The sequence below is a fragment of the Dipodomys spectabilis genome, unplaced genomic scaffold (genome assembly GCF_019054845.1).
Source record: "Dipodomys spectabilis isolate Male_0828 unplaced genomic scaffold, ASM1905484v1 ptg000054l, whole genome shotgun sequence".
NCBI classification, from domain to species: Eukaryota; Metazoa; Chordata; class Mammalia; order Rodentia; family Heteromyidae; genus Dipodomys; species Dipodomys spectabilis.
In genome coordinates, this window is record NW_024870731.1 from 34509413 (window position 1) to 34532791 (window position 23379).

At 39.2% G+C, this 23379-nt stretch overlaps 1 long non-coding RNA gene across 1 annotated transcript; it reads left to right on the top strand.

The window, feature by feature from the left end:
- The first annotated feature begins 1855 nt into the window (after window positions 1-1855).
- LOC122108259 lies at window positions 1856-23142 on the top strand. The gene is made up of 3 exons (XR_006147503.1): window positions 1856-1876; window positions 3037-3121; window positions 23125-23142. It is a non-coding gene; the product is annotated as an uncharacterized LOC122108259 (long non-coding RNA).
- The last annotated feature ends 237 nt before the right edge of the window (window positions 23143-23379 follow it).

A 23379-nucleotide genomic window follows, 5' to 3' on the forward strand; every position in this document is an offset into this window, starting at 1 on the left:
CTTAAGGGATTCAACATGACCTTTCCCATATTCATCTTTAAGTGCTATAATCACAGTGGAAATTTGGGCATACATTAGTTATCCCATTTATTCCAAATTTTGAGAAAATAAATCATTCTCATTCAAAGAGAGGTACCATTGTTTATGCACATAAAGGTGGATGTTTACATGCATGTATGTGTAGTTATGTATGTGTGTCTGCATGTGTGTGCGCATGTGTATTTGTGTTGGAAAGTGATTCCGTTGGAATTACAGGCTATTCTTTCTCTGAAGATAAGGTATAAGAACAAGGAATTAAATAATGCAATTTTCATTTGACTCTTTGACTTGCAAGTCTAGGAAATGCTTGCAAAATCGGAGTTTCACAAAATGTTTCTGGCTGTCTGTAGTTTACCGTTATGTTTTCCCATTCCCTTCCTCACACCCCCTCCCTTTTTTTTTCTTTTTCTTTTTGCCAGTCATGGGGCTTGAACTGAAGGCCTGGGCATTGTCCCTTAGTTCTTTTACTCAAGGCTATTGTTCTACCACAGCACCACTTCTAGTTTTCTGGTGGTTAACTGGAGTTAACCTGGACTTTCCTGCCTCGGCTGGCTTCGAACTGCAATTCTCAGATCTCAAATCTCTTGAGTAGCTAGGATTATAGGTGTGAACCATCAAAGCCCTACTCCCTTTTAAGTTCTTAATGATCTTCTTTATCGAAATTCACCACTTTGATTCCAGAAGACAATATATTTCATTGCTGGATCATTTATTTATCAAGGAATATGAAATGAGGACATAAGAATTTATTTGCTCGATGAATTCTTCTTAGAATGTATTATGCTACTGGTATCTTTTTGTCTCTTTTTCTCTTACTTCCATTTGGTTTCAGAAAGCAATGTTGGCTCAGGTTGTAGGCCTGCTATTTTCTGAATTGTGTATGTACCAGAGTTGTCCCAGGAAACCACACTTTCTATAACTTTCAACTTAAGTCCAGTCTCTTTGGAATCAAGAACAAAAACAAAGTCATCTATCTTCAAGAAACACACAAGATTGCAACTACTGACAGCACTAAGTACAAAATTGGTGATGATCTCCCTGACTGGAGTTCTATTTAACTAGCATTTCCCAAGGAGGCCAATTCATTTGCTAAAGGATCTGAACAAAAACCAGTCATTATTTCCAGGAATATATTGTATTTTCCCTCTTTGAAATAATTCTAAAAGGGACTGTTTCACCTTATAATTTAGACCACATGATGGTGAGAAAAAATCCTATAACTTAAAGGATGAGAGTTTATTACCGTAAGTGTAAAATAAAACAAAACTGTTGGGCCTCGACAGCATTTTACGGGAAACCTCTCCTGACCCTTCTGTCAACAATTCCTTTGGTAAAGTTTCCATTTTACATCGGTTTGCTCTGTCATCAGTGGAGTTATGGCTGGAATAAATTCTTGTTGAGGGTTTGAAGGTTGGCATGGAAATGCTTTTCTTTTCGAGATCTTATAATGGATGTGTGTAATCTGTCAAGTGGGGAACGTATGCCATGTCTTATTCACAAACTTTTGGAGATGTTAGTTGCCAAGTGCCACTTACAAAATCTGGTACCAGGATTTGACATTTAATTCATTTGAAGAAGAATTTGTCAGCAAAGCTTTACGATTGACCCCCTAGCAAATATAGTAACCAATTATCAACATGAACATGATTTCAAAAGGATTCTAAGTTCTTCAAAGGTTGTTATGTATGCTTCATTACCTATCTTGGGAAACATTTTGGTTTGTGTAGACTTGAATTTCTGGGTGGCTTTGCAAATTAAATCCTAACTAGATTGCTAGATAAAATCAGAGTATAGCCAACTTCTAGAGGCCCATGCCTGTAATCCTAGCTACTCAGGAGTCTCAGTTCTTAGGATCACAGTTCAAAGCCAGGCTAAGCAGAAAAGTCCTGAGACTCTTTCCTTCAATTAATCACAAAAGAGGAGGGGGAAAAAGCAAGCTGAAAGTAGAACTGTGGTTCAAGTGGTAGAGCACTCAGGGACAGCACCCCAGCCCAGAGTTCAAGTCTAGGACCAGCCCCCGTCCCCCCCCACCACCAAAAAAAAAATCAGAGTATAAGAATGTAAAAGACTTCCTTTGCCTTTTTTCTGAATAGCATTTAAGAGAAAATTGCCTCTACTGCAATTGATAGGACTATATATTTCACAAGAAATGTGAAATGAAGATGTAAAATATTCCCTAGATGAAACATTTTCATTATGCCATTTCTTTTTTTTTAACTACTATTTAGTTCTGTCCCCTTAGATTTGTGATATTTTATGTGGATTTAAAAGCCCCAGTACTGCCCAAATACTTCATAAAGAAAAGTGACTATGAGGGGCTGGGAAGGTGGCTCTGGTAGAGCGCTTGCCTTGCATGCCTGAGGCCCTGGGTTCGATTCTTCAGCTCCACATAGGCAAAAAGAAAAAAGCCAGAAGTGGCGCTGCGGCTCAAGTGGTAGAGCGCTAGCCTTGAGCTGAAGAGCTCAAGCTGAAGAGCTGAGGGACAGTGCCCAGGTCCTGAGTTCAGGCCCCACAACCAGACCCCCCCCCCAAAAAAAGAAAAGAAAAGTGACTATGAATATAAAGAAACTAACTTTGTTATATTTTATTCCTCTCTTTAAAAAGGACTGTTAACACCAAGACCTAGAATATTCACAAAAAATATTTGATGAATTTTTCATTTATAATTCATTGATTATGAGATCATGATGAGAAATTAACAAATTTTTGTCTTTCTGCCCTGATACCAACTTTTGAATGAGAGAATGGGTATGGTATAATATTGAATAAAATGCCATAAGGAAAACGTGGTTTGTACTACCAATAATTGTACCTAGTCTTCAAAATTACAGTTAGCTGAGAATATTACCGTTGCTTTCTCAAAGCATTTTTTTCTGTATTTTACAATGAGATGTACAAGTCGTTATGTCTCAAAGCATTTTTGATAGTTAAAAAACAAAAAAGAAGTTGTGAGCTGGGTGCCTATGACTTATGCCTGCAATCCTAGCTATTTATAAGTTCTGAGACTTGAGGGTCATGGTTCGAAACCAGCTCAGGGAAGAAAAGTCCATGACACTCTTATCTCCAATTAACCATCAAACATGTCAGATGTGGATCTGTGGCTAAAGCTATAGAACTCTAACCTAGAGGGGAAAAATGCTCTGAGTTCAAGCTCCTGGCCTAGCCAAAAAATTACAATTTAAAAAAAATGAGCTATGCCAAAAAAATGTATCTTTCATTAGATAAAGCAAATAAAGCATGGTTGATGAACAAGTTTGTGGTTGATGGTGTTGTTAGATATTTGTCAATTAATTCTAGATGCTTCTAGCACAAACTGTTTTCCATGACTACTAAAACACACACACACACACACATACACACACATACAAACACAATGCATTATACTGAGCAGACTTGTCTTGGACTTCTCTTAAGCCAGTCATTTAAATTTAGATAAATTGGAGTTATTTTATTGGGAAGTGGACTAGCTATGTTAACTCCGTTTGGTTTTTCAGATGCAAATGGTTCAGTGTTTTGCATTTTAATCAGCAAAGAGTTCTGTGACTAAATCATAATTTAATGATCTCTTTCTTCCTAGAGAGACGATGCAAAATTTAGGTCTGAAAGGGAGACTTTCATTTTCAGCTAATTGGGCTGATCACTCTCAAAAAAATTTCAGCAGACTTATTTTTTGAGATTTGCAATTAGATGTTCTAATCATAAATCATGAGAGGAAATCAGCATTGTGAAGGATTTTATATAGGATTTTATACAGGGTTTTTATATAGGATTTTTGAAGGATTTTTATTTTATATAGGATTATGGAAGCCTATCTTCATGTTTGAAATGATGCTCTATGGTTTTGTGTGATAATGTACACTTTTTTTCTGAAACTGAAAAATTATCTCCATTTTACTGAAGGCAAGCGCTAGGCCTCTTTGATTTCAACAGTCATATATAACTTAAGCAAATTGAAAGAAAAAGTAGTCTTGTACATTTACTCACATATTTACATCTCCAAGCCTCTCTATTTCTCTATAACGATCTCAGTTCCCATCTGGTTCATTTTCCTACAGCCTCCAAAACTACTTTTATTATATTCTGCAGTGCAGTTCTGATGGTGATCATCATTACATTTCTCTTATCTGAAAAATAATCTTTATTTTGCCTACACATTTGAATGTTATCATTAGACAGAGAATTACAAGTTGGAGGGTTTTTATCTATTTCTCTTTCAACACTTCAAACTTGTTACAAATGACATGTAATAGAATGTTTTTCTCTCTGGCTGTGTTTTTAATGTTTTCATCTTATCATTTGTTCATTTTTTAAGATTCTATTTTTCTAGTTAGATTTCATAGTTTATGAGTGCTTATAAAAAGCCTTCTTTGATTTCTTTGAGTTTAATAATAATTGTGCTTTTGATTCCTTGTTTGCTAAATCCAATGTCTGGGGTCATCTTCTCTTCCCTTCTTATTGAGTATGACTTACATACATATCCTATTTTTAACACATGGAGAGACAGTTTAATTACTTTCTGAAGAATATGTACATGAAGGATTCTGTTATGTTCTTCAAATAATATTGATTTCTAATTTTTCAAGCCAGCAGTAAACATAATAGAAAATGAAGATCCTTTGCAGTGGATGAATGTTGAAATCTCAGTTTAGTTTTAGATTTGTTTTGTTTAATCTCTAGAAGACTATGGAGACATCACTTTACTGCCATTCTGTGCAGTAGCTGTAATAGAATACTGCAGACCAGGTGGACAAATAACAGGAAAAATTTATTTCTCAACTTTATTTCTAGAAACCAGAAAGATCAAGTTTCCTGGCAGAGTTGTTGTATAATGAGGATCAGATTCCTGGTTCAGAGGCTGCCATCTTTTTTTTTTTTTTCTCATGGTGGAAGTCTAGAGATGTTCACTGAGGACTCTGTCTGGCTTTCTCTTTGACTTATATCCCTTCACTTTCCAGTTGTTCTGCTTCCTTAGGCTCTATTGTCTGTTTCTTCAAGGTATTCTTTCCTTATTGTAGGAAGAATGGACAGGATTATTCTTGTATGTAGTAAAAAGCTAGATATCAAGAAAGTCACCTCAGTGTGCTTTTCCTTCTTTTCTAAATATTTCTTTGATTTATTTTATTATCTTTAAATAGTTGTACAAGGATGCTACCTTTCAACCAATTGGTTTATGTGTAAAATGCATCTTGATCTATCTCAGCCTTTTCATCTTTTTCCCCATTCCTCCCAACCCAATCTTTGCCTTCAATTCTCTTATTTCATAGGCTCTGCATTGTATTATGACTGTAATCCGCCCCCCCACCCCATTTCTCTTTTCATTTGTTTTCCTTATTCCAGCTATCTACCTTCTGTATTGTTTTCCTATTTCAGGTCATTTTCTTGTGCTTTCACGTATTTATCTATGCATTTATTATTATTGAATTATGTTTGTGTTAACACACTCAATCTGTGATTCCAGAATGTGTCTATTAATTAGTTGTCAAAAAATGTTAACTGACAGAATTATAATTATAGCTCACAAACACTACATGAAGAGGGCTAATTGATTGATGGTATTTTTTATAGGTATTAAAAAATATGCCTAGAAAGAATCTACCACAGTATCACAATTCAGGAAAAAATCTTCATATTTCTCTGTTTCTATTATAATAATTGAGAAATAATCTTTGTACATTTAATTGAGACATTATGGTCATTATTTACATGCACATAATATAGGTGATCAAATCAGGTTAGTGAGCTTTTCTGTCACTTTAAACATTAATATTTTTATATATTGTGAATTTCATAATCTTCTAATCATTTTGAAGTAAATCATGAATTTTTAAGTCAGAATTACAGTGTTGTGCTATAGAAAAACCCAAACAAGTTTGTCTTCTCTGTGTTTTGATGTCCTTTGTTGAATTTCTTTCAGTTGCTCCTCTCCTTTGTACTTCTTTAAAGACCTTCCTATTCTCTTGTGATGACTCCTTCTTCTATGAGACTGACTTCCTAATTTTCACTAATGAGTAAGAATATCTGCTGTTTTGGATTAACACCATGATTTCAAGTTCCATCCAATTCCATACATTGGAATAATATTCTATCATGTGTATACATATATATGTGTGTGTGTGTGTATGTATGTGTATATGGATAAAGGAAATGTTTGTATGGGTATATGTACCAATTCCATTTGCAAGGACTCCTATATATATATATATATATATATATATATATATATATATATATATATGCGTACACACACACACACACACACACATATATATACATATATACTTCCCTTTGTAATGTCATTAGCTTTAAGTGATTATAAAAAGGAGTGGCCTTCAACAAAGCAATTTATGAGTTCAATGCATCTTGATCAGTGTCACTCCTTTTAAATTCTCACTCATCCCTCTCAATCCACCCCTTCCCTCACTTTTCTAAAGTTTGTAGGCTATACATTGAATTTTTTACTTCATTTTCCATCCCCTTTCTTCTTTTCATCTACCCCCTTCCCTTGACCCTGTTCTAATCTTTTGTAGTGTTTATTTTGTTGAACTAGGATTGTGCTTATTTTGTTTATTTTGTTCTAATCATTTCCTAGTGTTTATTTTGTTGAACTAGGATTGTGCCTTTCTAAGGAATTATACTATTTATATTGTTTGAGGTCTCCCCTACCATATTTCAATTAATACATTTATGTACACCTAGGTATTTGTAAATGAATTTATAGCCTGCAAGCTAAAAGGATAGTCCTATAGAGGGAAGATTTTTGCCAGGTATACATCAGAAAATGGCCTAAGATGTAAAATATAAAGAAAGCTTTAAAAAGTAAACTCTTAAAAGAATCAACAACCTAATTACTAGATGGGTTGATGAGCTAAATAGAGACTGCTCATAAAAAGAAATAAAAATGGCTAACGGGTACATGGAGAAATGCTCTACCTCTCTGGCCCCAAAGGAAATACAAATCAAAATAAGATGAAGGTTCTACCTTACCCCAGTTAGAATAGCCATTATCAAGAACTCAAACAAGAGCAGATAATAGTGTGGATGTTGGGAAAGGGGAACCTTAATATACTGTTGGTGGAAATATAAACTTGCTCAACTACCTTGGAGAGCAGTATGGAGTCTCCTCAACAAACTAAGCATGTAACTACCCTATGATTTGGCAATTCCACTCCTGGGTATTTATCCAAGATATTGCAAACTAGGATACAGTAAAGCCACCAGCACAGCCATGTTCACTGCAGAATGGTTCACCATAGCCAAAGTATGGAATCAGTCCAAATACCCCTCAATGAGCAAATGGATCAAGAAAATATGGAATCTATACTCAATGGGATTTTACTTGTCCAGTAGAAAGAAAAGTGCATCATTTGCAATGAATGAAGAACTGGAAAAAAATATGTTCAGTGAAGTTTTCTCTCATATGTGAAAACCAGCATTGTTTTACAAATGAACAAATATATATACATATATGTATAAATTATATATCATTCTATTTATATGCTATATATATTTCCTTTTCCATTCATCTGCTGTTAGACATCTAGATTGAATTTATATTTTTACTATACTGAATAATGTTGTAATAAACAGGTCAATATAAGTAAATATCTTTTGATACAATGATTTCATTACCTTTGGGTATGTACCCAGTGATGAATTTGTTGGATCATATGGTAACCAGGTTTTTATTATTTTGTGAAGACTTTGTATACTCTTTCTCATTATGACTGTCTTTAGTTACATTTCCATGACCAATGATTAATAGCCTCCTTTCTTACCATTTCTTTCATCTCAGCATTTGTTGTTGCTTTTTAATGATCAGCATTATGTTTGGGCTGAGGTGACATCTCTTAGGGTGACGATTAGTGATACTGAATTTTTTTTTCATATGCTTGGTTCTCTATATGTTGTATACACATATAAAATGATATTGTAGATATTAATCCATTATCAGGAGAAAAACTGGCAACTATTTTATGTTCCTTTTCCTTAGGTGGTGTCTTACTTCTGTAGATATTTTCCTTACTGTATAGAGGCTTCTTAGTTTGATATATTTATTTCTATTTACTTTGCCCCCTGCAGTTTAGGGGTCGTACCTAAAATAATCATTGCCTACACCAATGTCTTTTTATACTGTTTCTCCTATATTATCTTGTAGTAATTTCATAGCTTCAGGTTTTACATTTAGGCCTTTGATCCATTTTGAGCTAGTTTTATATATGGTTTAAGGAAAGGATCTAGTTCCATTCTTATGCATTTGTATATGCAACTTTGTCAGCACCCTCTCTTGAAGAGACTTTTTTCTCAACTGTTTCCTGGCACTTTTATCAAAAATTAGTTGACTGTATATGTGAAAGTCAATTAATTTTGGATTCTCTGTTTTGTTCTACTGTTTACTGTTTTGAAGAGAAATATTGTTACTCCACCAACTGTTTTTTCCTTCCTCAGAATTACGCTTGCTACTCCAGGTGTTTTGTGGTTCTGTATAAATCTTAGGATTTCTTTTTTGTTTTTGGAAGAAAATATTTTATGTTTGGGTGTGAATTTTATTGTCTTTAAAGTTCACATTGATAATATTTTAAAATAATCTTAATTCTTCTGTTTTATGAATACAGGCTATCATTCCATTTTTGTTTGTCCACTATCATTTTTTTTGGGGGGGGGGATCGGTCGTGGGGCTTGAACTCTGGGCCTAGGTGCTGTCCCTCAGCTCTTCAGCTCAAGGCAAGCACTCTAGCGCTTGAGCCACATGCCACTTCCGGTTTTCTAGAGATAAGAGTCTCACGGATTTTCCTGCCCGGGACTGGCTTTGAACCACGGTCCTCAGATCTCAGCCTCTTGAGTAGCTAGGATGACAGACGTAGCTGGCTTGTCCTCCATAATTTTTTCATCAGCATTTGATAATTATCTTTACAAAGATATTTCCCATACTGCGAGGGAGGGAGCAACCTGGAGAAAATGAGGGAAGAGGTGACCCTGTGCAAAAAGAAATGTACTCATTACGTGACTTACGTAACTGTAACTGCTCTGTCCATCACCTTTGTAATAAAATCTTTTTTAAAAAGATATTTCACTTTCTTGATTAAAGTTCTTCTAATATTTTCTATTTTTATTGATGTTATGAACAGGATTGCATTTTTTACTTCTGTTCAAGAAAGTTCATTACTGATGTATAGAAAGCATCTTTTTGTTTGTTGAATTTTGCATCCTGCACTTTATTACAGTCACTTCAAAGCTTTTGATGGAGTATTTAGATTTTTCTCTAGGTAAATTCATGGCATGTGCAAGTATGCATAATTTAACCTCATCCTTTCCAATTTAGATACTTTTTCATTGCTCTGTCTTAATTGCGCTTGCTGAGACTGTGTTAAATTGGAGTGGCAAAAGTGGACCCTCCTGTCTTGTTCCTAATCTTAGAGGGAACATTTTCAGTACTTTCCCATTCAGTATGCTATTGATCTTTTATGTGTAGACTTTGGTATTTTGTAGCATACTTCTTTTGTACCTAATTTGTTAAGAGTTTTTGTTGTTGTTGTTTACTAATACAAGATGTTGAATCTTACCAAATTCTTTTTATGCATCTGCCGAGAGCAGTATATGCTTTTTATGTTTCATTCTATGGATGGGTTACATCACATTCATGGATATTTTCTAATATGCATTACTATCCTTTCATCCTGAGAAGAATCCAACTTAATGATGATGACAGGTCTTTTTGATGTGCTGTTGATTTCACTTGGCTCCAAAGTCAAGATTCTGTTTTAAATAAGCAGAAAAATTTGAGCTTATTGGAAGATCTAGATCTTCACACAAGATGATCAGTTATCAGCCCTTCTGTTTTCTCTATGCTGGTGGTTCTCAGGCAGATCCCAATTGGTGATAAGAAGTTATTTTCTGCTGAGCAGTCCTCATGCTTTTTATTTTCCCCTAGTAGCTCCAGCCTAAATTTAAATCTCTATTGATCAGCTTTTGTCCATAATAATGGAATATTGGGGGGTAAGCAAGCTATAAGGAGAAGAAGGATTAGTTTGGAGATTTCAACCCATAATTACTATCTGTATTGCTTGGGCCTGTGATAACGTGGTACATCATGTTGAGAAAGTACATAGAATAAGCTTCTTTTATGTCATAATCCAGGAAGCAATGTGGAAGAAGAAGGGACCAGGAAGCAACAATCCCCTTTCATGGGCTACCCTCGATGATCCAAAGATCTCCCACAGGCTTCACCTCTTAAAGGTTCTACCATCCACCAATACTGCCACACTTGGCACCCAGCCTTTAACAGGTGGGCCTTTCTTTGGTCATCATAAGGCTTCTAAACTGAAGATATCTCTTCATGGCTTCTTTGGGGTCCAATAGCTTTTATCGCTCTAGTCCATGTACACAGCAATGGAAAATATTGTTTAGTCATGTCCATATCATATACCTGCACTGTAAATAAAAGGGGAGTATCAGAGCCAGTCTCAGCTCAGCCACATATACACAGAAGACATCATTCCTAGGATTGGCCAAGCGGAATAAATGTAACTGATGGCTTGACAACAAAACCAACAGATATTCACAGTTGCCTCTATGTTTGTTTTCTTCAAGAATTATTCTGCTGACTGAGATTACAGTTCCATTAATTCGATCAAGTTTAAACAATAAAATAAGGAGACAGAAAGAGTGCCTCAAAGAAGATAAACACTCACTTTTTCCTGTTACCGAGTAGTCTGGGATCCATAGTCCTGTATGGAACCCAGGCTAATGATAGCTCTTTGATTATCCTCTAACATGACCATTTTGCCACTGTCAACTACTTAGAATTGAAAGAAGCAAATGGAGATTATCGTTAAGTGGATGTTTACCTGGAAGTTGCCTATAGATTTCCCCTCATGTCTGTTTAGCAGAACCTAGGTATGGGGCCAAATTTGGTCACAAGGGAGAATGGAAAATAGAGTTGGTGAGTAGCCATGTGACCAATAAGATCAGATTAGTGTGGGTGGAAAGTATAGACGAATCAAATAGTGATTGTCATACTCTTAACACTAAAAAGATAACACCCACTTGGCTTCCTCTTTTTCCCCTGACATATTTATTTATTGCATGGGAAACATATTTCAACTCCACAGGACAAAAATAGACTCAAAAAAAATAATGTAAGAGTTCCACTTTGGTTCTCTGTTTCTACCAAGATCAGCCTCATTGGTCTTTCATATTTTTCTTTTTGCTCCAGGAGACCCTGAATACAAAAAATGGGCTTCTAAGGTGACAGTGTGTCAGTGACTTTTCATATTCTAAAATGGTATAAGATTAGGGACTGGAAGATTCCCAATATATTTTATGTATGTATATATGTATGTATGCATGTATATATGTATGCCTGTATATATTTATTTATTTTGTCAATGCTGAGCCTCTTTGTGCTCAAGGCTAGTGCTATAACAATTTGCGCCACAACTATACTTCTGGGTTTTGAGTGGTTAATTTGAGATAAGAATCTCATGGGACTTTTCTGCCCAGGATGGCTTTGAACCTCAATCCCCAGATCTCAGTCTCCTGAATAACTAGGATTTCAGGCTTGAGCCATGGGCACCTGCCATTTCCAATGTTTGAAAAGCTACCTTTCTGTTGTATTTCTTTGAGAGAATTTCTGAACCTTCTCCTCAGATATGAAAGTAAGATATGGGGGAATGTGTTAGCTGAGTGCCTTCCAGGTTCAAATGGTTTTGTATTGCACTGGAAAGAGAGAGGTTTAGATGAATTTCTTATCCTTTACAAAAACATCAGGGTATCCCCAACAAAGAGAAATTCGTCCTATAATCCAGTTCATAAGGCTTCAAGTTGAAACTTGTTCACATATGCCTTTACAGGAAACCACCAACAGGGCAGTAACCTAGCCCGAGCAGGCATTTCTGATTGACAGGTGAGAAATCTTCCTGATTTCTAGAAATACTCAATGAATGCCTCAAGGTCCAAGATTAGGAAACACTTAACATTATCTTGCTAATGTTATTAACTATTAATGGTCATAAAATTGCAGAGCCTATTCAAAAGCCATCAAAAGCATATGATTCCATGACCCCCAAAGTGCCAAATCACACATATTCATGATCTACAGTGTGAAACAGAGGATTTTTACCTTTTGATTGATTCCAGAATTATTGCCCTTTGATTTGCAATACACATTCTTTGTTCTTGTATGAAAGGACAAGTTAAAGGAATATTGACTCTGCAGGCGCCATTCAGGAGGGTTGTAATGGTTTTCTTTCACTTTATTCATGGCTAAACTGAATAGGGCTGTTTTGTGCTCCCAAGGTTGCCTTTGAAGCATCTATTCCTCCGTGGAGCAACCTGCTTTCCTTTATTACAGCAGCTGGCCAGAAAAACGCCTGTCGGTCTGTGACTATTCGGAACTGCAAGACTGAATTGCCATTTCCAAAACTACAGCTCTTCTGCTAAACAATTTTTCTAGGAATGATGCCATTATCACTAGCAACATGGCTTTGCCAAAAGGCAATACTCCTCCAATAGCCCTGGCTCTGGGAATGGTACCAAACAATGGTTCAGGCTGAGGGTAAGCAGTAAATCAGCATCACAAGCTGAAGAAGACCCTGGGTTTTTCAAACCTCTTTATCTTTTTCCAGTTGACTGACCTATCTCTCTCACCTTCTGCTTCTGCGGATGAGAAAAGCCCCCACCTCCCCCACCCTGTTCTCCCTGACTATGTGATTCCATAGTAGTATTTTCACTTGTCAAAGCCTTCATCAGTTGTAAAAGAGAAAATTCACACATTTGGAAGGTAATGCAATCAGATTTCTATGTGACTCATGAACATGTCATCTTTCTCCAGCACCTCTGTGCAACTGTGTGATGTCTGATAGATCAGGATTGCATGTTGAGTGGGAATGGCTGGGCACAAAGTGTCAGACAGGAGAAAGGAGCCAGGAGAGAGAGGTCCAAGGCAGCAGCAGAAGGTAGCTTTCCCAAACATCCACTCTGGCTGAAGGCTGCCTTCTGGTTCCAGTCTTTCTGAAAGCTGAAGCAATGGGCTTGTGAGTTGCTTTGGCCAGGAAAGGATAGTTACGTTGCCTGTATTTGATACAGTGGTGTATAAGAAAGATGTACCTGTCCTGAGAGATCATAGCTATGAGGATGTGGACATTTAAATCTTCTGCCTCCAGAAATACTTTGATTTTCCCCTTAAGGTAATCATTTATCTGGTTTGACTCCTTCCTTCCCTCCCTTTCTCTGTCCCCTCCCTTGTTTCCCCCCTCCCTCTCTTCCTACTTTCATCTTTTCCATTCATCTCTTCCTTTCCCATTTCTTCTTCCTACTTTTCTTCTTTTTCCTCCCTTCCTTCTGAAACTTTGATTGCCTGGGGCAAATTGTGCAAATATAGGCTGACTTAATGACTGTTGATATTTCTGCGTTTCTATGCAGTGTACTCAGAAGCACACCTATTAAAGAAACCTGCATTTGAGAACCAATACCTTATATTTTTGTTTAGGGGTACTGTGCCTTGATATTATGTAAAGTATTCAAGGCAATCTGATTTAAAAAGAAGGATTTGGACTTGTCTGTTGAATTTCCCATTTATTACTAACACAGAGTGAGCAATAGCTAATAAAGAATAGGCTCCCTTTCATTTATCGATCTTTCTACCCACCCATCTGTCTGTCAATCAATTATTTATCCATTATCTATCCATACATCTATTTGTCTATCTATTATCCATCTAACTATCATCTAGCTCATATCTAAAAGTACTCACTGATTCTGGCCCCAGTGGAGTTCTGTCTCTGCCAAGTGAAGACTGCCCCAGATAGGGTGTAAACTCCTGAGACCAACTTGGCACTGTGCATGTCTTGTGGCTCTATGCCCTTGAAAATAGTTTCCTACAGGCATGCCATTTTCCTTGTTGGAATTTTATCCAGTATTCTTTGTTTCTACTGTAGAAATTGTGCCGGGTGAATAATGATGCCTCTGGCAAAGAAATCATTCCAACAGGACCGTTTAAACTCAGGAGCTATCCTGCCTTCACTTGCATTTGCAATTTGCCAAAGCAGTCAGTAGGAACTATGCCCACACACGAATTGACAGGAAGCACCAAGGCCCCAAAGGTTAGCGATTATTAACAAGTAGAAGTCCATTTGCCCATTTTCCAGATATTCTCTTCCATGGCGCAATCCTGAGTTGCTTTTCCTCTGGCTGCTCCAGTAGCCACATCGAACTCAGAGGGTCGATCACAGCTCTAAATGTCCTCATTGTTTAATGTACTACATGAGAACAAAACCAGACTCGAAAGTCCGTCACACAGCCTTAGTGAAGCAAAAATTAGAAGTCAGTAAGTCTCTGACCATCAAAGAGATTCTGTTTCACACAACAGGATTTATTTTTAAAATGGTATTCTGAGAACATTTCGGAACATACTGTGGTTAACCAGCATAGAAATCAGTTACAACGTCAATCCCTATGACTCTCCTATAGATCTGGGATCATGACATAAATATTTTTATTGATGGAATTAATAAGGCATCAGGAATGGCTTTTGTGCACTGAAATCAAACCCACAAAGCTTTATTATTTTATAAGGGAGTAATAGAGAGTAATAGGAAAATGTTGTGGAGCAGTATGGTGAAATACAGATTGCAAGTGTTGGAGGAACGATTTAAAGCATGGTAAGAGTGGAAAGAACCTAAATTTATGCAGGCAGGGCTTGACAGCCCAGCCGGTAGTAGTAGCATCTTTGTGAATTAAATAGCAAGCCAGCCACACCTCTAAATGAGAACTGAAAGCCTGGAAGACCATTTTTTAATAAACACTTGGCACCACACCCCTCCCCTGGGCAGTAGTAGGGGCACCCAGACTGGCAGCCCTGTGTGCAGAGGAACTGAGTTCCACCATCAGAAGAGGAGGAGGAAGAGGGGAGGGTTTTTCTTTTTCCTTTCTCTCTTGCAGATGAAAGGGGCAGAACCGACCCTTCCTCTCTCTTTTGCCTTAAAGATAGATGTTGAAAATGACCCAGCAAAGTTTGGAGCTTTGTCCTTTTGCTTTCCATGAAATCAAAGTCTTACACCAGTAACTTACACCTGTAAATCAATCTCTGTCTCTGTCTCTGTCTGTCTCTCTATCTCTGTCTGTCTGTCTCTGTCTCTCTCTGTCTCTGTCTCTCTGTGAATCTGTCTGTCTCTGTCTGTCTCTGTCTCTCTGTCTCTCTCTGTGAATCTGTCTCTCTCTGTCTCTTTCTGTCTCTCTATGTCTCTGTCTCTGTCTCTGTCTGTCTCTCTCTGTGTCTGTCTCTGTTTCTCCCCCCCCCTCCCCAGGGCGTGTGCAAAAGGAGGGTGAGGGGGAGGCAGAGGAGAACTGAAACAGGGAGGAGGGCGTGAGCCAGTCTCTGGCGGGAGGGCGTGGATGTGTGCGCAAGCCAGAACAGGTCCAGCCTTCTCCCAACCCGGAGCCAACAACGGGAGAAGACAAGACAGGCTCTCTGTGGGCAGACCCGGCTTGGATCAGCGGGGAGCAGGGCAAAAAGAAAGCACACAGAACACCCTCCCTTAAATCTGCCCAAAGCTGCTGCTGCTGGATTCTGTGTGTCTGTCCTGCCAGCTCCCAGCCAGCTTGGGGACAAGTTTCCCCCTGGGGGAAGGATCTGGGGTCCGGAGAGACTCAGGTGAGTCCATTTGCATGCTGTCTTTTCCCCAACCCGCCCATCTCCTAACTCCTGGAGCTCAACTGAGCGAGAATGAAGGGTTTGCACCTGCGGGGGGCGGGGGGGGGGGGGAGACAGCTTCAACCCATTATAGAAAGGAAATGGTGTGCACTTGTGGGCACCGCCTCAGGTGTCTGGGGCTGGACTCTTGACTGCTCCAGTCAGCGCCACGGAGCGCTTAGGATCCGGAATCTTTGGGCTCACCCCCTGATCTTTCCTCTATGGGCTCCCCGCCCTCTGCCCAGAGGAGGGTTCCAGTCCTCTCCTGGTGGGGTGTCCCAGACCTGCACGATCTTGTCTTGGTGTCCCCCCTCCCCTCCCCACCCGCACCCCATTCACCACCCCGCACCTCTCTGCTCCTCTCGGGGCAGGATTCTACATCCCAGTGGGGAGTTCACCAACGCAGCCAGCGCTCCTGCTGCAGCTGCTGCTGCTGGGGAAATGGGCTCTGTGGACCCCCAGGGTTTGGAGGGGGAAGGTGAGAATACTGGGAGCTTTGGCCATGGCGCTCCACCTCCTCGATCACCAGGGGGCCGAGAGGGCAGGCTGGGGTCCCGGTTGCCATGGCTCCCTGGTAGCCAAGCTGGAGGAGCTAGAGATGCCAGTCACGGAGGGGTCCCTTCTCAGTCTTTGTGCCTCTCTCGGTCTCTCTGTCCGTCTGTCTCTGTTTCCCTCTGTGTGTGTGTCTCTCTGTCTTTCTCTCCCACCCCTCTGTCTCTTCATCCTGCCCCTCCTTGAGTGAGCCTGTGCTTGGGGAGGGGGCAAGAAGAAAGTGATTAATTTGGAGAGCAGGGATTGGAGCTGAACGCGGGGAGATCGCTGCTCTCCCCATTCCCAGTCCTTTCCCCGTCAGTGAGCTACACTGGGGAAGCCGGGGCAGGGCTGAGAATTCCAGCAGAAACCCCTCCCCCCAAAAAACCCCTGGGGGTTGCAGAGGCAGAAGATCACAAGGACCAGGTACTGGTGCCCGCCCAGGGGTATGTGCATCCCGAAGAGACCTTGGGTGGTCGGGCTGTCAGCCAACCGGCAGGCAAAGAAGTGGGAAGCTATGGGAGGAGGGCAGGTGTGCGGTGACACGGTGGCTTGGGGGTCTTTGCTTAGCCATCACAGAGGGGGTCAGCCCCCAAACCCCCAGAGGCTGGAGCTGCTAAGAGAGAGCAAGTGCCTGAGGAGGAGGGCGCCTAGGAGTAAAGGCAGGGTGTTGGCTGGGTGTGGACCCCCCACAAAGACCTGCAGTTGGCAAAAGCACCTGGGCTTGCAAGGTAGTCTCCAAGGCACCCACGTGCTTTGCGTTGCCAGTTCCATTATGCCTGTGATGTTTGTCATTCCGTGCCTCAGTTTCCCCTTCTAAGTAATGGGGATAATATCAATTCGTTCCATCTTGGATTATTCCAAGACTGGGCTAATGTGGTCAGAGTGTACAGGATGAACCCACCTCCAGGAGATAATAAGCTTTTGGAAGTTGTCCTCGGTGGCCGTGAATAATAGCTCAAGTTAATTACATAGGCTGGTTTCTCATTCTGTGTGTTCTAGTGTTTTTTTTTAAATTAATCTAGATTAATATTAGTATTATTAATGCCCAGCTCAGCTGTTGGGAAGCTCCGCGTTACCACAGATGGCAAGGGATAGCGGACTAGTTCCTGTTCAAGTTGTATTTTTAGTGTATTGTTGGACAAAGAAGGTTGAAAGCTATTTGGGGAACCTGGTATCACCATCAGCAAGTTTATGCCTCGATTTTGATTGTAGGCTTTTAGCTTTCCTCTCTCACCTGCTGGTGGTGCAGTGGGGGTGGTCTCCATTTCAGTTTCTTTGTGACGGAATGACCTGGTTCTAGAATCTTCTGTGTACCTGGCTTATCATTTTATAATGGCCTTAAGTGCTCTGATAAATTTACTCTAGTAGTGGCAGTGTAGTGTGTAATGATTCCTCACAGATTCTTGGATATGATGATTGAATGAATTGAGATAAATAGTTATTGCTAGGTGGGTGTGAGTATTGGCTGTGGCAAAATCTCTTTCTGGGCATATTGGTACCCACTGAAGAATCATGGGTCTAGGATGATCAATATGTATTTTACAGGTTGCTATGATTGCTTCTACACTTAACCTATATATGTGTGTGAGAGCAAGTGTGTGTGTATTCTATGTGTGTGTGTGTGTGTGTGTGTGTGTGTAGAGAGAGAGAGAGAGAGAGAGAGAGAGAGAGAGAGAGAGAGAGAGAGAGAAAGTTAACAGTTTAGTCAATGAGGGCAAATATATATATATTCATTTATTCATTTAATAGGCATTGATATTGCACATGATATATCTATCACATTAAGGCTAATAAACTGGTTTAACTTTTTAAGTCCTTGTCTTAAATATAGGCACAGATTAATCATCAGCTTGATGCAAGACAACTATCCATCTCAAAGATCCCTAGTGATTTTAATGAAACAGGTCTCACTTAAAAGAAAATATTTACTGGATAGAAGCTCTGTTTTATAGTTTCTTCTGAAGTCTTTGAAGGTAGGAGATTATTTGACCTAGAATTGCATTGTCAAAATCATTTAGCCTGATTTGCTTTTATGGAGAATTAAATAAGGAAGATGATCAAGACTGATGATGATCCTAGTAGTTTTTAACTGATAAAGGAAAATTAAGTAATGGAGGGGAACTAATGGTATCCAGTTTGAGGGGGAAAATGATTGTCACATGGTATCCAGTTTGAGGGGAAAAAGGATTGCACAGTATCAATCCAGGTAGTCGATTTCACTTCAAGTTTGGCTTTTGTAACACACATCTGCATAGTGAATATGTCATCTTTAAAAGGTACCTTGAGGAATTAGTGTGACAGCTTGTCTGAAATTCATATGATCATTTACATATTGTTTCCCAGGAGCTTTGACATTAAGTGTTCCATTTATTGGAAATTATTTTGCCCTTTGATTTATGACAGCCAACAGTACAATAGAGTAATCTATTTTAGAAACCAAAAAACTTAGTTTTCACCATTTTGTATTTTCCTTGGAAATCTCAGCAGGAATGAACTTGGAAAGTGTAAGTTAGATAAAAGACAAATGGCAACAGTTAACAAAGAAAAACAAAACACATTACAAACACATGACATTGGAGAGTGTTGAGTCCTAACTTCGAGGGGTCTGATTAGCATAAAAAGTATCTTAAAAAGATAGACTTGGGTCTGTAGTCAGGTTCTCCTCAGTGATGAATTGTATTATCTGATTCAATTGGCACTTGCTTTTATTATTATTTTTTTCTAACCAAGTCTGAGAATGCTTATATTTTCAGTTATGAACATTTTAATTACAGCTTCATTCTCACTAATTCGGTCTGAAGAGAATGCAATTATTATGGTGATTTACATACAATATGCTAAGTTAACACAGCTAATGAATGAAAGAGCAGAATAGTCTTTCTGTTCATTCCTGGAAAAATATTGTGCTAAGCAGTCTTCGAAAGAACAGATTACGTTGTTTGCCAGCACTTTATGTCTACCTACACGTGGAGTTGGCATTGGGCCATTTTCTCTGCTTTTAAAGTGAAGTCTCCCACATTTTGGTGATCACCTGCCTCTCTATTCCCCTTGGGAGAGACTGGAAACAATTCTCAATTTAATTAGATATGGTGCTTTCTCCTTTCTGTACATCTTCATTGAAGGGAAGACTCCATTAAAATTTGGGGTGGGGGCTGGTTAACACGTTAAACATTACTAATTGCAGCAGTTTATTTTATGTCTATTGCAATAGTGTAGTTAGTTAATTATAGCTTTCGCATTAACACCATGTGGAGAATAATGAATTAAACACCTCCCTTTGATCAAAAGAACATCTAAGTTTATCTTCTGCGAATAAAAGAGTTATTGTGTTATTGAAAGTCACTCTGGTTTTCCCAAGAACCAAATTGGTTGGAATTTGCAACACTGGGTTAGGAAGCTCGATGAATGAATTAGATTGATCACAAACAAGAGAGAGTAGAGCTGTGGTTGCTTGGCAACCCAACATTATTCTGCAATTTCTTCTGGTATATTTATCCACTAAACTAGAAAATTCTGTTTTGTTAACGAATGATTTTAGCCAGTGCATAAATAGGCCGTAACTAATTGAGATTTTTATGTATTGTAGATTACAAAAAATGATGCTGCCTACCTTTCCATTGTGTTATTAGATAACACATATACGAAGAGGCATGCTCTGTTTTCATTTCTAGAATATTATCCAAACAATTTCTGTCTCATTGTAACATAATTTGTTCCTACAAAAAAAATGAATCCAACTGGCTTATCTGTGTGTGTGTGTGTGTGTGTGTGTGTGTGTGTGTGTGTGAGAAAGAGAGAGAGAGAGAGAAAGAGGCAGAGGCAGAGAGAATGAGACAGAGAGAGACAGAAACAGACAGAGACAGACAGACAGACGGACACGGGGTGGGGGCAGGGGATTGGGGCAATTCAGCCTGGGTACTGTTCCTTAGCTTTTTTTACTCAAGACTGGCTTTTTACCACTTGAGTTATACCTCCATTTCCGGCTTTCTAGTGGTTAATTGGAGCTAAGTCTCACATACTTCCCTCTGCCCTGGGCTGGCTTTGAATGGTAATCCTCAGATCTTAGCCTCCTAAGAAGAATTACAGGTGCAAGCCCACAGTATCTCCTTTAACAGTCAATTTTTTTAGTAGTGTGTCTAGTAGGTATTTATAAAAATAATTTCAATGAAAATCAAATGTAGCATTTGAAGTGAGATGAATTATTCAGAACTCACAACTTTCTAGTTGTAGTCACAACTTAGCAAATTTGTGATAGCTATAAATATCCAACTCAAAAGATGCTAGCAGATAATGGTAACAATAATACATGGATTGAAACTGGTAAATAGATAAGTATAGTTGATGCTTTGGCTAGGGCTTCTTCTGGTGTTCTAACCATATCATCCCTTCTGGAGTTTGTGCACATCTGATTTCCTCTAGTTGCTGAAGCAGGAGCTGAGCAAAGCACCCATCTCCTGAACCACATTTGGTGAACTCCAAAAACTATTGTCAGACCATTTTCACACATAGCCTGCAAAATTTAGAAGTATAATTCTTTCCCCTGGTTGTAAACTCTAAGGGCACTAATAGACCCATACAATATTTGGCATGGAGGAAAGCAAAGTGATGTGGCAGCTGGATGCATTGGCTATGTGGCTAGGCTGCCAGGGTTCAAAATCAGTCTTCCCTCTTGTAGATGTGTGGCTGTAGCTAAGTCATTTTGATCTAAGACTGATTGGTTCTATGAAAATGAGGATTATGTCTGCACCTAGATTATGTGTGCAGTTTGAACATTATATGGAATTATCTCTGCAGACAGCTTAATAGCACTGAAGTGCTCAATAAATTATAGTTTTGTATTATAGTAATTGTTACCCTTCTATAGCACGTTTAATATTTGAAAAGGGCAAAGATAGATAGAGGTATGTGATTATAAATAAGTGTGATCAGGTGCCATGCAAAAGATAACTACTGATATTCACATTAATCATATGCTCATACACAAATTATTTCATTTGTTTGAAATATTTTATGAGTAGTATCTGAGGTTTGGCTCATGTTAAAATCACTTGGGAAACTTTTCCAAATAACCATCAGAGATTAATTGAGTCAGAATGTCTGGGTGTGGTGACCAGACATTTGGATTTTTCTGAAAGCTTCCACTAAGGTTCCAGGCTATCACTAGGATTTCCTTTGACTCTGGTTGTTTTTCTGTAAGATCCTATTGTCCTGAGACATTGACTCACAGTTACCTTGGTGTCATGAAAGAAAGAAAATGCTTTGGCACACCTCTGAGTTTTTCCTTCATAATCCCTTTGGCTTAAATAGCACTTTATTCTTTGAAGATCTCAAATGCATTTTTCATTTACTGTGTGTAATCTCATTTTCTAGCCTTCTCTGAAGATGGTAGGTAAGAAGCCATTATCCTGATTGTAAAGATGAGTGGAATGAACCACGTGGAAAGTCAATGATCTCACCCCCTTTGCACATCTAGCACAGGGGCACATAGGACGATTTCTATAACTTTGGGCCCCAAATATTTTTCATGTTTGACATTAATATTTCAATTGTGGGAGAAAGAGTGAGTAAAAAAAGCTGTATAGGTGAGAATTCCAGCCTTTTAAAATACTTATAGAGGGTAAAGATAAAACCAGACTTATTTTTCCTAAAGAAGAAGTGTGGACTGGTGGTATGGCTCAATTTATTGAGTGCATGCTAATTAAGTACAAAGCCTGAGTTCAAACCCCAGTGCTTCCCAAACAAAGAAGCAACATGGCCTAGTTAGGATCCAAATCAAGGTTTCTGGGACAATAATATGAACATCTATTTTTGTTTGGCCAAAAGAATGTTTAAGACACAATTCAGCCAACATGTAAAAATCAAAAATCCTAAAAGTTCATACTTCTTATTCTGAAACCTCCAATGTTCTCCTGTCTTGGACCTGAATACGCAGGTGATAGAGTGACACTGTTTTCTCAGACAGGAATGGCTTGTCCCCTGGGATGGCCTGAAAGGTTCACAGTTTGGCGTCTTCCTTAAGTAAAATCTAGCTTCCTCTTGCCTAAACTCTGGCCTTTCCTTATATATAGGACATACTACAAAGGAATAATTGGAAGGGATTTAAAGAAGGAATGGCTCCTTGTTTTTGGAAAACTAGGGGTTGCTGAAGCATGTGTGGGGCTGTTCCTGCCTTTCATCCTAAAGAGGCCATGGGGGTAGAAGTGACTGGGAGTTGGTGAGCATAGTAGCTCAGAGAAGATTGACAGGTAGAACCTGTGACTTTTGGAAGAGGATCCTGGGCGTAGCTGCTGCGAAATCACAAGGCAATGCTGCCTACCTCCCTCCCCCCCCCCCCCCCCCCCCCCACTGACTGCTGTTCCTTTTCCTCTGTGGCTCAAAGCACCAGCAGACAGAGCGGGAGGGAGCTGGGCAGGAGTGATGTGTACAGGCCAGTTCTCTCACAGAGGAGCAGGATGTTAGAAGGTAGAGAGGATGGGTCTGAATCAGAAGAATGCATAGCACACCTTGAAGGCTTCAGATCTGCAGTACAAGAACAATGAAGGAGAAAGCATGCATTGCCCAAGTCAGTGCAAAAGACACAACCATTGCATCTCTATTGTGGTCTACCTTTAGTCCTTTTCCTTTGTCATTTCTTCCTCCGCTATTTTTACACTAACTAAAGTGGATATGGCCAGGTCCAGAGGTGGGCTTCAGCGATAGGCCCCCAAACGTTAAAACAAGCTGTTCATTCATGTATGTGGTGTCTGCTTCCAAGATCAAAAGTATAGCAAGTGGGGCTGGGAAGGTGGCTCAGTAGTAGAGTGCTTGCCTTGCATGGATGAGATCCTGAGTTCTATTCCTCAGCACCACATAAGCAGAAAAAGCTGGAAGTGGTGCTGTGGCTCAAGCACTAGCCTTGAGATGAAGAGCTGAGGGACAGAGCTTAGGCCCAGAGTTCAAGCCCCACTACCAAAAAGAAAAAAACAAAACAGAAAGAAAAAGTATGGGAAGAGATTTTCAATTGTAGTAGATTTTTTAAAATTTGTTTCAAGTGGTTATTCCAATAGGAAGGATTATAGGTGCCATCCCTGGAAAATGGAGACTTCATAACTCTGGGAGTTGAACAGCACTAAAACCTG